Genomic DNA, 12,784 nt, shown 5'->3' on the forward strand with positions numbered 1-12,784 from the left:
AAGAGACGCAGAAGTACGGAACAGACTTTTGAACTCTGTGGGAGAAGGGGAGGGTGGGATGTTTCGAAAGAACAGTATGTATATTATCTGTGGTGAAATAGACCACCAGCCCAGGTGGGAGGCATGAGTCAAGTGCTCGGGCCTGTTGGGCTGGGGGGATCCAGAGGAATCGGGTGGAGAGGGAGGTGGGATGGGAGACCGGGATGGGGAATTCGTGTAGCTCTATGGCTGATTCATATCAATGTATGACAAAACCCACTGAAAAATAAAAAAATAAATTAAAAAATAAAAAATAAAAAAAAATAAAACAACTACTAGCTGGGGCCTGGAAAAAAAAAAAAAAAAAAGATTGACTGGATACTGGGGGATAACAGAGCAATTTTTTCAATGTTCTGAAGAAAAATGATGTTGAGACTCAAATTCTATACCCAGAAAAACTATCAAAAAAAGACTGAAGATAGGTATTCTCAAGTCTTCCCTAGTGACTCAGCAGTTAAGAATCCACCTGCAATGCAGGAGACACAAGTCCAATCCCAGGGTCAGGAAGACCCCCTGGAGAAGAGAAGGGCAAGCCCCTCCGGTATTCTTGCCTGGGAATACCCCTGGACAGAGGAGCCTGGTGGGTCACAGTCTATGGGGTTGCAAGAGCTCGACACAACTTAATGACTAAACCATCACCAGATATTCTCAATCATGCAAGGCCAGGAGGTTTACCCACCACACACTATGGAGAAAAAAAAAAAAACTGCTTAAGGAGATACTTCAGTACATAGGAAAAAGAGTCTAGGAAATATGAAGTAATGGGTTCTAAGAAGAGACTACAAGGAGACCACTGCAGAGAGCAACAAAAGCAATACCAGCTTCATGTGAGTTGGAGCTAGTCTTTGGAGGGTTTAAAGGAAAGTTTCTTCAAAAGTAATACATTTTATTCAACAAAGATTGATTTTGAAACTGAAAGATCCAAGTACCATGCTAAAACAGTACAGCTTTTTTTCTCAAAAAAGAAAAAATATATAAATATAAGCCTAGTAAAAATAAAAACGTCCAGGAATATTATGAATTATAAGGAAAGCATGCTAAATTATGGCATTAATTTAAGTACTTTCTGGCATATTAAAAAAGAGAATCTAAAAAAAATAAATAAATAAAAAAGAGAATCTCATTGGCCTTGACACTTGGAATATTCTTTTATAAACAGCACATTTTTGATGATATGAAATTACTTTTATCTTCTCCAAGGATCTAATCACACTACTTAGTTCTGTAGTAAACAGCGATTACAGATAATGATACTATAAATTTTATTTATAGATTTTAATGGTTGTAGTAAACCCATGGACAAAGCACTTAGCACATAATAATAATTACAGAAAAGACTATTAATGCCAAAACCTTGATAATATTAAAAAATATTATAAAACTGATGGAGAATGGGAAGTGGGCCAGGGGAAAAAAATGGAATGTAACACAAAGGTAGTTTATTTCTGAATAATGTTGAATCAAGAAAGAGTGTGTGTCTAAAACAGATAAAACCAAAAGTAGAGGTTCCATTACATTAACAAACATTTTAAAGATCATCAGTACAATGGAAGATAACAATTTAACCAACAAATTCAGAAGACACATAGAGCTAGAATGTATAAGTGAGTTTTTAAATTCTTCATCTTCAAAATGAGGGAGTCTATAAATCAAAAACTGGTTTATCATTTAGAATTATCATGGACCCAATGGAAAAAAATTTAAAAAAAAAACTAGGAAATGAAAGTGGGGATAGGATGACTATTATTTTCTCAATTATTACTATTCTGTACTATATCAATTTTCTTCTAAGTTTATTATTTCTATATGTTTACTTAATTTATATGCCAAGTACATCATGAGAATGCTGGGCTGGATGAATCACAAACTGGAATCAAGATTGTCAGGAGAAATATCGGCAACCTCAGACATGCAGATGATACCACTCTGATGGAGAAAGTGAATCAGGAATTAAAGAGCCACTTGATGAGGGTGAAAGAGATTGAAAAAACGGGCTTGAAACTCAACATTCAAAAAACGAAGATCATGGAATTTGGTCCCATCGTTTCATGGCAAATGGCAGGGAGAAAAGTGGAAGCAGTGACAGATCTTATTTTCTTGGGCTCCAAAATCACCGCGGCTAGTGCTTCAGCCACGAAATTAAGGGACACTTGCTCCTCGGAAGAAAAGCTATGACAAACCTAAACAGTGTATTAAAAAGTAGAGACATCACTTTGCTGACAAAGGTCCATATAGTCAAAGCTGTGTTTTCCCAGTAGTCATGTGTGGATGTAAGAGTTGGGCCACAAAGAAGGTCGAATGCCAAAGAATTGATGCTTTCGAACTGTGGTGCTGGAGAAGACTCTTGACTTGGACTACAAGGAGACCAAACCAGTCAATCCTAGAGGAAATAAACCCTGAATATCCATTGGAAGGACTGATGCTGAAGCTGAAGCTCCAATACTTTGGCCACCTGATGGAAAGAGCTGAAAAGACCCTGGTACTGAGAAAGATTGAAGGCAAAAGGAGAAGGGGGTAGCGGAGGATGAGATGGTTAGATAGCATCACTGACTCAATAGATATGAATCTGAACAAACCCCGGAAGATAATGGAGGACAGAGGAGCCTGGTAAGGTGCAAGCCATGGGGTCACAAAGAGGAACACCCAAAAGGTCACAAATTATTTCTATAATTTATAAACTAGGGTGTAACAACAAAGTAAATGCACTTCTTAAGACGTGAATGTGGAGACATTTTGGATTAGTGCAAGTGTTGGACTGCCTTGCATAGCTCTTATCCACATGTTTAAACTTTATTGTGCTTAACTAAAATTATCATAATGATTCTATAAGAAGATAAAACTAAAATCCCACTGGCATAAGCCCAGGAGCTGAAGTAGGTCCAATGGTATAACAAGCAATAATACTAGAACTTGCAAAGTTGTACACGAGGCTTTGCATTCATTCTATAATTGGGTTATGGAACACTAGCAAACAAGAAATTATGAACCCTGATGATAGATCAGGAGACATAACTTAGGTATATAACATGTATCAGACCTAGCATTATTATTTGTTGCCATCAGCAGCAGGTACCTCAGTCCCAGTAACAAGCAACTGTTCCCCTCCACTGAACATCTCTAAATTTATATAAGATGCATTTAGTGCCCTTTACCATCTGCCAGCACTCACCCCCTTCAAACTCTTCTGCTACTCTCATTGTGAGCTGGAGGTAAAACTGAACCAAAACAGCATCCAGATCCAGGGGCAATAAAAGGACTCAAGTGAGATTTTTTTTTTTTTTTAAATATTCTCTAATATCTAGATTGTTTTTTTAAAATACCACTTCCACAACAAAAATAAACAAATAAATAAACTAAAATATCATTTCCCTGGTGGCTCAGACAGTAAAGAATTTGTCTGCAATGCGGAGACCTGGGTTGCATCCCTAGGTCAAGAAGGTGCCCTGGAGAAGGGGATGGCTACCCACTCCAATATTCTTGCCTGGAGAATTTCATGGACAGAGGAGCCTGACTGGCTACAGTCCATATGGGGCCACAAATAGTCAGACAGGACTGAGTAACTCCTATTGTCACTTGTCCTCTGTGAGGAACCAGAAGCTGTTGGAGAAATACCTGATTCTAGGTTTAGGGCAACTGGTGTAAGAAGAGAACTAGGCATGCCTTGTCGCTCATGGGTGTGTTAAGCTGGCTTCAACAGTGTCCGGCTCTCTGTGACCCCAAGGACTGCACCCCGCCAGGCTCCTCTGTCCATGGGATTCTCCAGGCAAGCATACTGGAGTGGGTTGCCATGCCCTCCTCCAGGGGATCTTTTCCACCCAGGGATCAAACCTGTGTCTCTTATGTCTCCTGCATCAGCAGCCAGATTCTTTACCATTAGCACCACCTGGGAGCTACATTTCTTTCCTCTTATATGGAAAATCTTGTCTCTTGACTACAGTGGTATAACTTATTTGCTTTACCCCATGATCTCCATTAAATAGTCTTTAAAATTATAACATCAGTATTACTTCTAACATGAAAATACTGAATGAATTCATTTCTATTTGTTCTAAGAATATATACTCTATGCTGGCTCAGTCAGAAGCCAGTGTTCAAATGTCCCTTGGGATTATTCTTTAATTTTAGATATAATTATATTATTTTCTTTATTTTTGACGTTAATGTTAACTTTTTCTTAATTTAAGACATTCAAATTTCAAAAGTAAAACTGTACAAAAGGACACATGCAGAATAGTATAGTTCCCATCTACTACCCTCCAATTTTCTCCTCTACCCTGTCCCAAAAATAAGCACTTTTTATTACTTTCTGGTTTATCCTTTCAGTGTTTTTTATTAAATAGCTAGACTACTTCTACCTGTCACTTTGCTTTATTCTCTTAAAAATATGCCATGGAGATCGATTTATATCAATTCAAAGAGATCTTGAGAGATTACGTCCTAGAGTCTCTCCTAAAACAATGTTATTATTATTTTTTTTAATGCTAGTATACATATGTATAACAAAATAGGTTAGGGTCCTTTCTGGTTGTATCCTGAGAACACACAGGTTTTCACTGGAGCCATGTTTTCTTAAGCCACAGATGAAAATCTTCCTCTCTGACTCAGAGGGTCTATTTACCATAGGCTAATCCCAGGGACGGGGGAGCCTGGTGGGCTGCCGTCTATGGGGTCGCACAGAGTCGGACACGACTGACGTGACTTAGCAGCAGCGAGCTGGTCCTGGTCTCTGCATCCATCCTCACACTTCTCTGCATGCCTGGCATGCGATCCTCCTTCATTTGAGGCAAGGCCAAGTTCAAATCCTAACTCCTTTCTTCTGAGGAACTGTGCCTGTTCACCCCAGCGTCTAACATGATGGCCAGCACGTTGGAAACGTTCAGTAATGTTAAGGATGACTTTACGGTAATGTGGGAAGAAGATAGTTTTGGAGGTCAGCTTAGTTCTCAGTTTAAATTCTAGCTTAGCCACTTCGTAACAGTGTTAGTTATGTATTGCTATATAACAAATTGACCTCAAACATAGCATATTTAAATGACACACATTTATTATTCCACGGTTTTTGTGGGTCAGGAATCTGACACGCTCCCTGGGTCTCTCACAGGCCACAATCAAGGTGTTGCTCTCTTCTGAACGCTCACCAGGGGACGCATCTTTCAAGTTCAGGCCTGTGGTTGTAGGAAGAGTTCCGTTCCTTGCGGTCGTGAAACTGAGCTCAGTTTCTCCTGAGCTGTTAGCTGGAGGTTTCCCTCAGCTCCTCGTCACATGGGTTTCTCTACATAGGCTTTCGCAGCGTGGAAGTTACTTCATCAGAGTGAACGAACAGAGAGGGAAGAGAAGTACTGGAGAGAGAAAAAGCAGAAATCACAGACTTCCGTAACCTCATCTGGAAGTGATAGGCTGTCACTTTGACCAAACGATGCTCCTTAGCAGAACATCAGCGGTCCAGCCTGGAATCAGGTGAATGGGGTTGTACAAGGAACTGAACACCGGGAAGCAAGATAGAGGCTGGCCACCATAGAACCATTTAAATTCAGCTAACGGGCTCTAGCTCTCTTTTCTCGCCTGCAATATGGGAATAATAATAGCACCATTGTGATGTTATTGTGAAAAACCAAAAATACAGCATATAAATCACTTGACACTAGTAAGAGCTCCATATATGGTAATCATTACAATATTAACTAGGTTGCCTGATCAGCCACATTTTTATCCTTTCTACCCAGTCTTTACTTCTTGTACTTCTGATCCTTAGAAACTAAATGTTTTCACTTCTTCTCCTCCTTAACATTTTAATAACAACATGCTTTAAGTGACCAGTGTGATAGGGTAATTTCTAAGACAAAATGTTTTCACAAGGTGTATTTACCAGTTGAGCTTTATGAAATTACTTTGATTCTTTCCATGACTTCCTATTTGAATCTAATACCTCTAGAAAAAGACAAACCAAGTACACGACACACCAGGAAATACTGATTTATAAACTAAAATGCTCTTTACTTTTTTTGTATATCTAGGTTTACAAATTTACTCATTATAGATCTGCTGGAGAGATCATAGTTTTGCAAGACATAGTATTGTATTTCATAATTATGTGACATTCTAAGAGATTTTTGCTAGATTTTGTTTTATCTTTTTTTCTTTCTTTTTTCTATTATAGCAAGAACTTTTCCTGTTAAGTCTCAATAGTTTACCTTTGTTAGAGTCTGAGAAACTCTTGAGGAACACATGCCCGAAGAAAAAAATTTTTGCAGCCAAACTTTAAGGAAACTCCCACCACCTGTGTGAATCTATTCTAATGTGTCCTAAAATATTTTGCTTATGATACATACAGGAAACTATCTCCATTCCAATTCTTCTTCCTAATCTCCTATGAATCAGAGCACTGACTTGGGGAGTTAAGGTGATTCACTCCATGACCTTTCCAAGCAAAATTTCCCACCCATAGAATGATCCCCATGACACTATCCTCATGACCTGTCACTTGATCCCTTTTGCAGGATAAGCAGAGCTGGGCAATGTTCTAGGGCCTCCTGAGAAGAGCCCCTAGAGACCCAGCAGTGGAAAGAGGGTGTTGTGTCTCTTTTAACTGTGATCAGAGAGACTGATGTTGAAAAAAAAAAAAAAATCAACTCACGGGAGTAAGTATCAAGTTAGAGATTAACAGTTAGAACTGAGTTCCTAATCACTGGGGACGTGGGGGAAAGAGGGAAAGTCCAGATGGAAAATCCACATAAAAGACAATAAGAAACAAAAAGGAAAAATGAGGAAAGATAAGTTAGCTCTAAAAAACCAGAATGACCTGGAGCTGAAAAACTGGGCAGTGATTTTCTCCTGTTTCTTTAGCTCCATGGGGGCCTGCTGGAAACATTTAAAGGGAAATCCTTGGAACAGACATCTACCACCTGTGGCTATTGAAAAGATATATATCATTTAGATACCACTGCATTTAAAAAAAAATGCCTTAGAAGGAAACATCTTGACTAACAGCAAGGTGCAAAATTAATTCATTTTGCTCAGCATTTTTGGAAACAATTGACTTCAAACCTCCATAACTTTGTGCCTGAAAGTCTCCATCACAGCTGTGGAGAAATTCTTCATGTTCTCTGCTCTGACACTAGAGATTTTTGCAACCATGAATGGACACAAAAAGATGTCAATCATATCCAGTAATGAAAAGTTCATTTCTCACTCCCTATTGTGAAGGCAGTGCCTTTGTGATAGCCATTGTATGAGTCTGCGTTCAAGCTCATTTACCTTCACATAAAGAATATCTGTTTTATATTAAAAGTTTAGACTATAGTCACCCCAGATCACACCTAATGCATTAGAATTGTAATACCATTATCCTCTATTAAATCTGTGACAACGTTATAATATCTGTGTCAGAAATAATGAAGAGATTAATGTGGAGAAAGAGATCCTGATGTCACCTCCTTCTGCATTTCAACATCAAATATTCTTGGCACTAAAAACTAGTCTCTGTCAGCCAGTGAGAACGGGGACTTTGACAATGGAGAATCCACCGAGAGATGTGAGGGGAATTTTCCGTCATGTAGACAGCTGCTGAAGTGATAATTTTGAATAAAAGTGGAAGCCCTTCCTTTTTCTCCTATTCTAGAAAAATCTATATTTCTTCACTTAACTTCACAGAACCTACCCTCCTCAGGGGGTGGTGATATATGCTGAGAAAGGTTTATTTGAAGTGGTTCCTCCACAGCTGGATTTACGAATGGATACAATAAAGACACTTGAGGAGAAGGAAAGTCAACACTAAACATGCTGGTCCCAGATTGTGAAGCAGCAGCCCCCTCAAATTTAAGGCGCTAGAAATGGTCTTCCCTACTGCTTTGCCTCTGACCCCATCCAGTGGGTTTGAATGGGGGAACAGAATGACAGAGGCAATTCGTTTATCTCCTCAAAAGATAGGTATCAAGCAGTGGATTATTATTATTCCTTACTTCATAAAGCACTTTACATTATATATATCTGATGATATTTCCCCCCTCATTACAAAATAGAAAGGGCATGCATTATCATTCTCACTTTATAGGTGAAGAAACTAAGTCTCAGAATATCTCGTGTATATTTATGTAGCTATTAAAGAGAAGATCAGAAATATGAATCATGCTTCAGAGTTTGAGTTTCATTCCATAGTCAGTTGGGGCCAGTAATGGACTCAAAGTGGAAGTACGGGAGTGGAGCTTCATTTCAAAAGCTTTCTCTGGCTGTAGAATGTGGACTGAGTCTTGGGGAAGGAAGATGGGAATTATGAAGGCTGGAAGCTGCCATGATAATCCAGGCAAACCATGATGGTGACCTGAACTATCAAAAGAGAATCAACTAACTAGACATTTAGGGAGGACTCAGTAACGATTGGATGTTGGAAATTGGAAGGTGAGGAAGCACAAACTACTGAAGATGTCTTGGGTTTATCATCTGAACAACTGGTTCTACAGGAACGCCATTATCTGAGATGAGGACTACTGGGTGAAGAGCTGGTTAGGAAAGGAAAGGGAGGATTGTAAGCCCCATTGTAGATCATTTGGTGAAAATAGTTTGTACACAGATTTTGAGCTAAGAGAAGGCATCTTGCTTAGGTTGGGACGTGGGGGCATGGATTATTCTAGAAACAGAGGTTCCAGGTACCTACACCAGGAGAATTTGCAGGGAGTGATGGAGGCAGAAGTCAGACTGCAGGAAGTGGGGAGTGAATGGACTGAGGCTACAGGGAAGACAACATTCTGGAAAAAAAAGTATGACTGAAGAAATAGAAAAAGAGCAGCAGCTGAGGGGAGCATAGAGTACAGGGAAAGTTACCTTATTTTTTTAATAAAAGAACTTGTTTAAATGTTGATAAGAAGGAACCAATTGAGAAGGAGATACTAAAAGCACAGGAAATTCACTCTGTGAACAAAAAGCTATTGAACCTCCATCTCTGAGATGGCAACCCAACAGCAAGCAAGAACAACAACATCCCCACTTTGTGGAAATTATTATCTCTGTTCGTTTCCAAGGCAAACCATTCACTATCATGGTAATGCCCTGACCAGTAACGCTGAAGAAGCTGAAGTTGAACAGTTCTATGAAGACCTACTGGACCTTCTAGAACTAACACCCAAAAAAGATGTCCTTTTCATTTTAGGGCACTGGAATGCAAAAGTAGGAAGTCAAGAAATACCTGGAGTAACAGGCAAATTTGGCCTTGGAGTACAGAATGAAGCAGGACAAAGGCTAACAGAGTTCTGCCAACAGAATGCACTGGTCATAGCAAACACCATCTTCCAACAACACAAGAGAAGCCTCTACACATGGACATCACCAGATGGTCAACAATGAAATCAGATTGATTATATCCTTTGCAGCCAAAGATGGAGAAGCTCTATACAGTCAGTTAAAACAAGACTGGGAGCAGACTGTGGCTAAGATCATGAACTCCTTATTGCCAAATTCAGACTTAAATTGAAGAAAGTGGAGAAAACCACTAGACCATTCAGGTATGACCTAAATCAAATCCTTTATGACTATACAGTGGAAGTGAGAAATAGATTTAAGGGACTAGATCTGATAGCGTGCCTGATGAACTATGGACAGAGGTTCATGACATTGTACTGGAGACAGGAATCAAGACCATCCCCAAGAAAAAGAAATGCAAAAAAGCAAAATGGCTGTCTGAGGAGGACTTACAAATAGCTGTGAAAAGAAGAGAAGCAAAAAGCAACGGAGAAAAGGAAAGATACCCATTTGAATGCAGAGTTCCAAAGAATAGCAAGAAGAGATAAGAAAACATTCCTCAATGATCAGTGCAAAGAAATAGAGGAATGAGACAAGTGCTCGGGCCTGGTGCACTGGGAAGACCCAGAGGAATGGGGTGGAGATGGAGGTGGGAGGGGGGATCGGGATGGGGAATACATGTAACTCCAAGGCTGATTCATGTCAATGTATGACAAAACCCACTGCAATGTTGTGAAGTAATTAGCCTCCAACTAATAAAAATAAATGAAAGATAAATAAATAAAATTCAACCCTCAAAAAAAAAAAAAAAAAAAAGAAACAGAGGAAAACAATAGAATGGGAAAGACTAGAGATTTCTTCAAGAAAATTAGAGATACCAAGGGAATATTTCATGCAAAGATGGGCTCAATAAAGAACAGAAATGGTAGAGACCTAATATAAGCAGAAGATATTAAGAACAGGTGGCAAGAATACACAGAAGAACTGTACAAAAAAGATCTTCACCAACCAGACAATCATGATGGTGTGATCACTCACCTAGAGCCAGACATCCTGGAATGTGATGTCAAGTGGGCCTTATGAAGCATCACTACAAACAAAGCTAGTGGAGGTGATGGAACTCCAGTTGAACTATTTCAAATCCTGAAAGGTGATGCTGTGAAAGTGCTGCACTCAATATGCCAGCAAATTTGGAGAACTCAGCAGTGGCCATAGGACTGGAAAAGGTCAGTTTTCATCCCAATTCCAAAGAAAGGCAATGCCAAAGAATGCTCAAATTACTGCACAATTGCACTCATCTCACACACTAGTAAAGTGATGCTTAAAATTCTCCAAGCCAGGCTTCATCAATACGTGGACCGTGAACTTCCAGATGTTGAAGCTGGTTTTAGAAAAGGCAGAGGAACCAGAGATCAAATTGACAACATCCACTGGATCATCAAAAAATTAAGAAAGTTCCAGAAAAACATCTATTTCTGCTTTATTGACTATGCCAAAGCCTTTGACTGTGTGGATCACAAAAAAAACTGTAGAAAATTCTGAAAGAGATGGGAATACCACACCACCTGACCTGCCTCTTGAGAAACCTGTATAAAGGTCAGGAAGCAACAGTTAGAACTGGACATGGAACAACAGACTGGTTCCAAATAGGAAAAGGAGTACGTCAAGGCTGTATATTATCACTCTGCTTATTTAACTTACATGCAGAGTACATCATGAGAAACGCTGGGCTGGAAGAAGCACAAGCTGGAATCAAGATTGCTGGGAGAAATATCAATAACCTCAGATATGCAGATGACACCTCCCTTATGGCAGAAAGTTAAGAGGAACTAAAGAGCCTCTTGATGAAAGTTAAAGAGGAGCGTAACAATGTTGACTTAAAGCTCAACATTCAGGAAACTAAGATCATGGCATCTGGACCCATCACTTCATGGTAAATAGATGGGGAAACAGTGGAAACAGTGCCTGACTTTATTTTGGGGGGCTCCAAAATCACTGCAGATGGTGATTGCAGCCATGAAATTAAAAGACACTTACTCCTTGGAAGGAAAGTTATGACCAACCTAGATAGCATATTAAAAAGCAGAGACATCACTTTGTCAACAATGGTCCGTCTAGTCAAGGCTATGGTTTTTCCAGTAGTCATGTATAGATGTGAGAGTTGGACTATAAAGAAACCTGAGCGCCAAAGAATTGATGCTTTTGAGCTGTGGTGTTGAAGAAGACTCTTGAGGGTCCCTTGGACTGCAAGGAGATCCAACCAGTCCATCCTAAAGGAGATCAGTCCTGGGTGTTCATTGCAAGGACTGATGTTGAAGCTGCAACTCCAATACTTTGGCCACCTGATGCCAAGAGCTGACTCATTTGAAAAGACCCTGATGCTGGGAAAGATTGAGGGCAGGAGGAGAAGGGGACGACAGAGGATGAGATGGTTGGATGGCATGACCAACTCAATGGACAGGGGTTTGTGTGGACTCCAGGAGTTGGTGATGGACACGGAGGCCTGGTGTGCTGTGTTTCATGGGGTTGCAAGGAGTCAAACACAACTGAGCGACTGAACTGTACTGAACTGAAGGAGACAAGAAATAAGCAAACACAACAATAGCCTCTATTAAGTATAAACTGTAACATAAATCTATAATGTTCGAAACCTATGGCAGTGACACAAGAATAGACAAGAGATGCATAGTGAGAAAGACTCCTCTTGTCCAAAATCTAGGCAGGCTTCTCTGAGCCCTTTTCTTGACTAGACCTCAACCTTAGCCAATAATTACTTGAGCAAACCATAACATACTTTCTAACTGCTCAAGGCCTCATCCCTGGGATGACCTTGGCCCTCCTTCAAGTGCATGCTTGGGAAAACTGAAGGCTGCCCAAAAGAATCTATTATCTGTTCCAATCAACACCTGAAGATGAAGTCCCAGTCTCCCAACTTCTGTGGGAGGATAGGAGGCAAACTTCAGTAAGGGTCAGGTAGCAAACCCAGAGAATTTCACAAGAACAAAACCCTTGCCTTGCAGTTTGTATCAGTAATGTTTCACTTCCCTGACTCTACCAAGCCCCTACTTACATGGATCCCTAAATGATCATTCTCCCTTAAAAACACCAAGTCTCCTCTGTACAAATAAAAATTGAGTTCAGTTCATCCTGGACTGTTCTCTCTATTACAATAGTATCTTACTGATTAAAATCTGTCTTTAGCACCTGTCTCCAACTTTGTTTGTCCCCGATAATCAAACAAAATTGTTTAAATTTTGTAAATATATGGAGTTTAGTATATGATTAAAGTTGACATCTTAAGTCTTCAGGGGGGGGAAATGGACAAGTTTAATAAATGGTGTAAAGAGAATTGGATAATTTGGGGGGAAACAAAATGAAAAATAGTCATTTAGGAGGCAGAGGAAAAGTAGCCTTAAACAGGAAGAGGGCCACTTCTCCAATATTTTCATTGGAGAAAAAGAGAAGGGTGAGCACAAAGCAAGAACATTTTTGTGGTGGGGAAGCATAAGGAGAG

Source organism: Muntiacus reevesi, chromosome 3 (assembly GCF_963930625.1).
Source record: "Muntiacus reevesi chromosome 3, mMunRee1.1, whole genome shotgun sequence".
Classification (NCBI taxonomy): domain Eukaryota; kingdom Metazoa; phylum Chordata; class Mammalia; order Artiodactyla; family Cervidae; genus Muntiacus; species Muntiacus reevesi.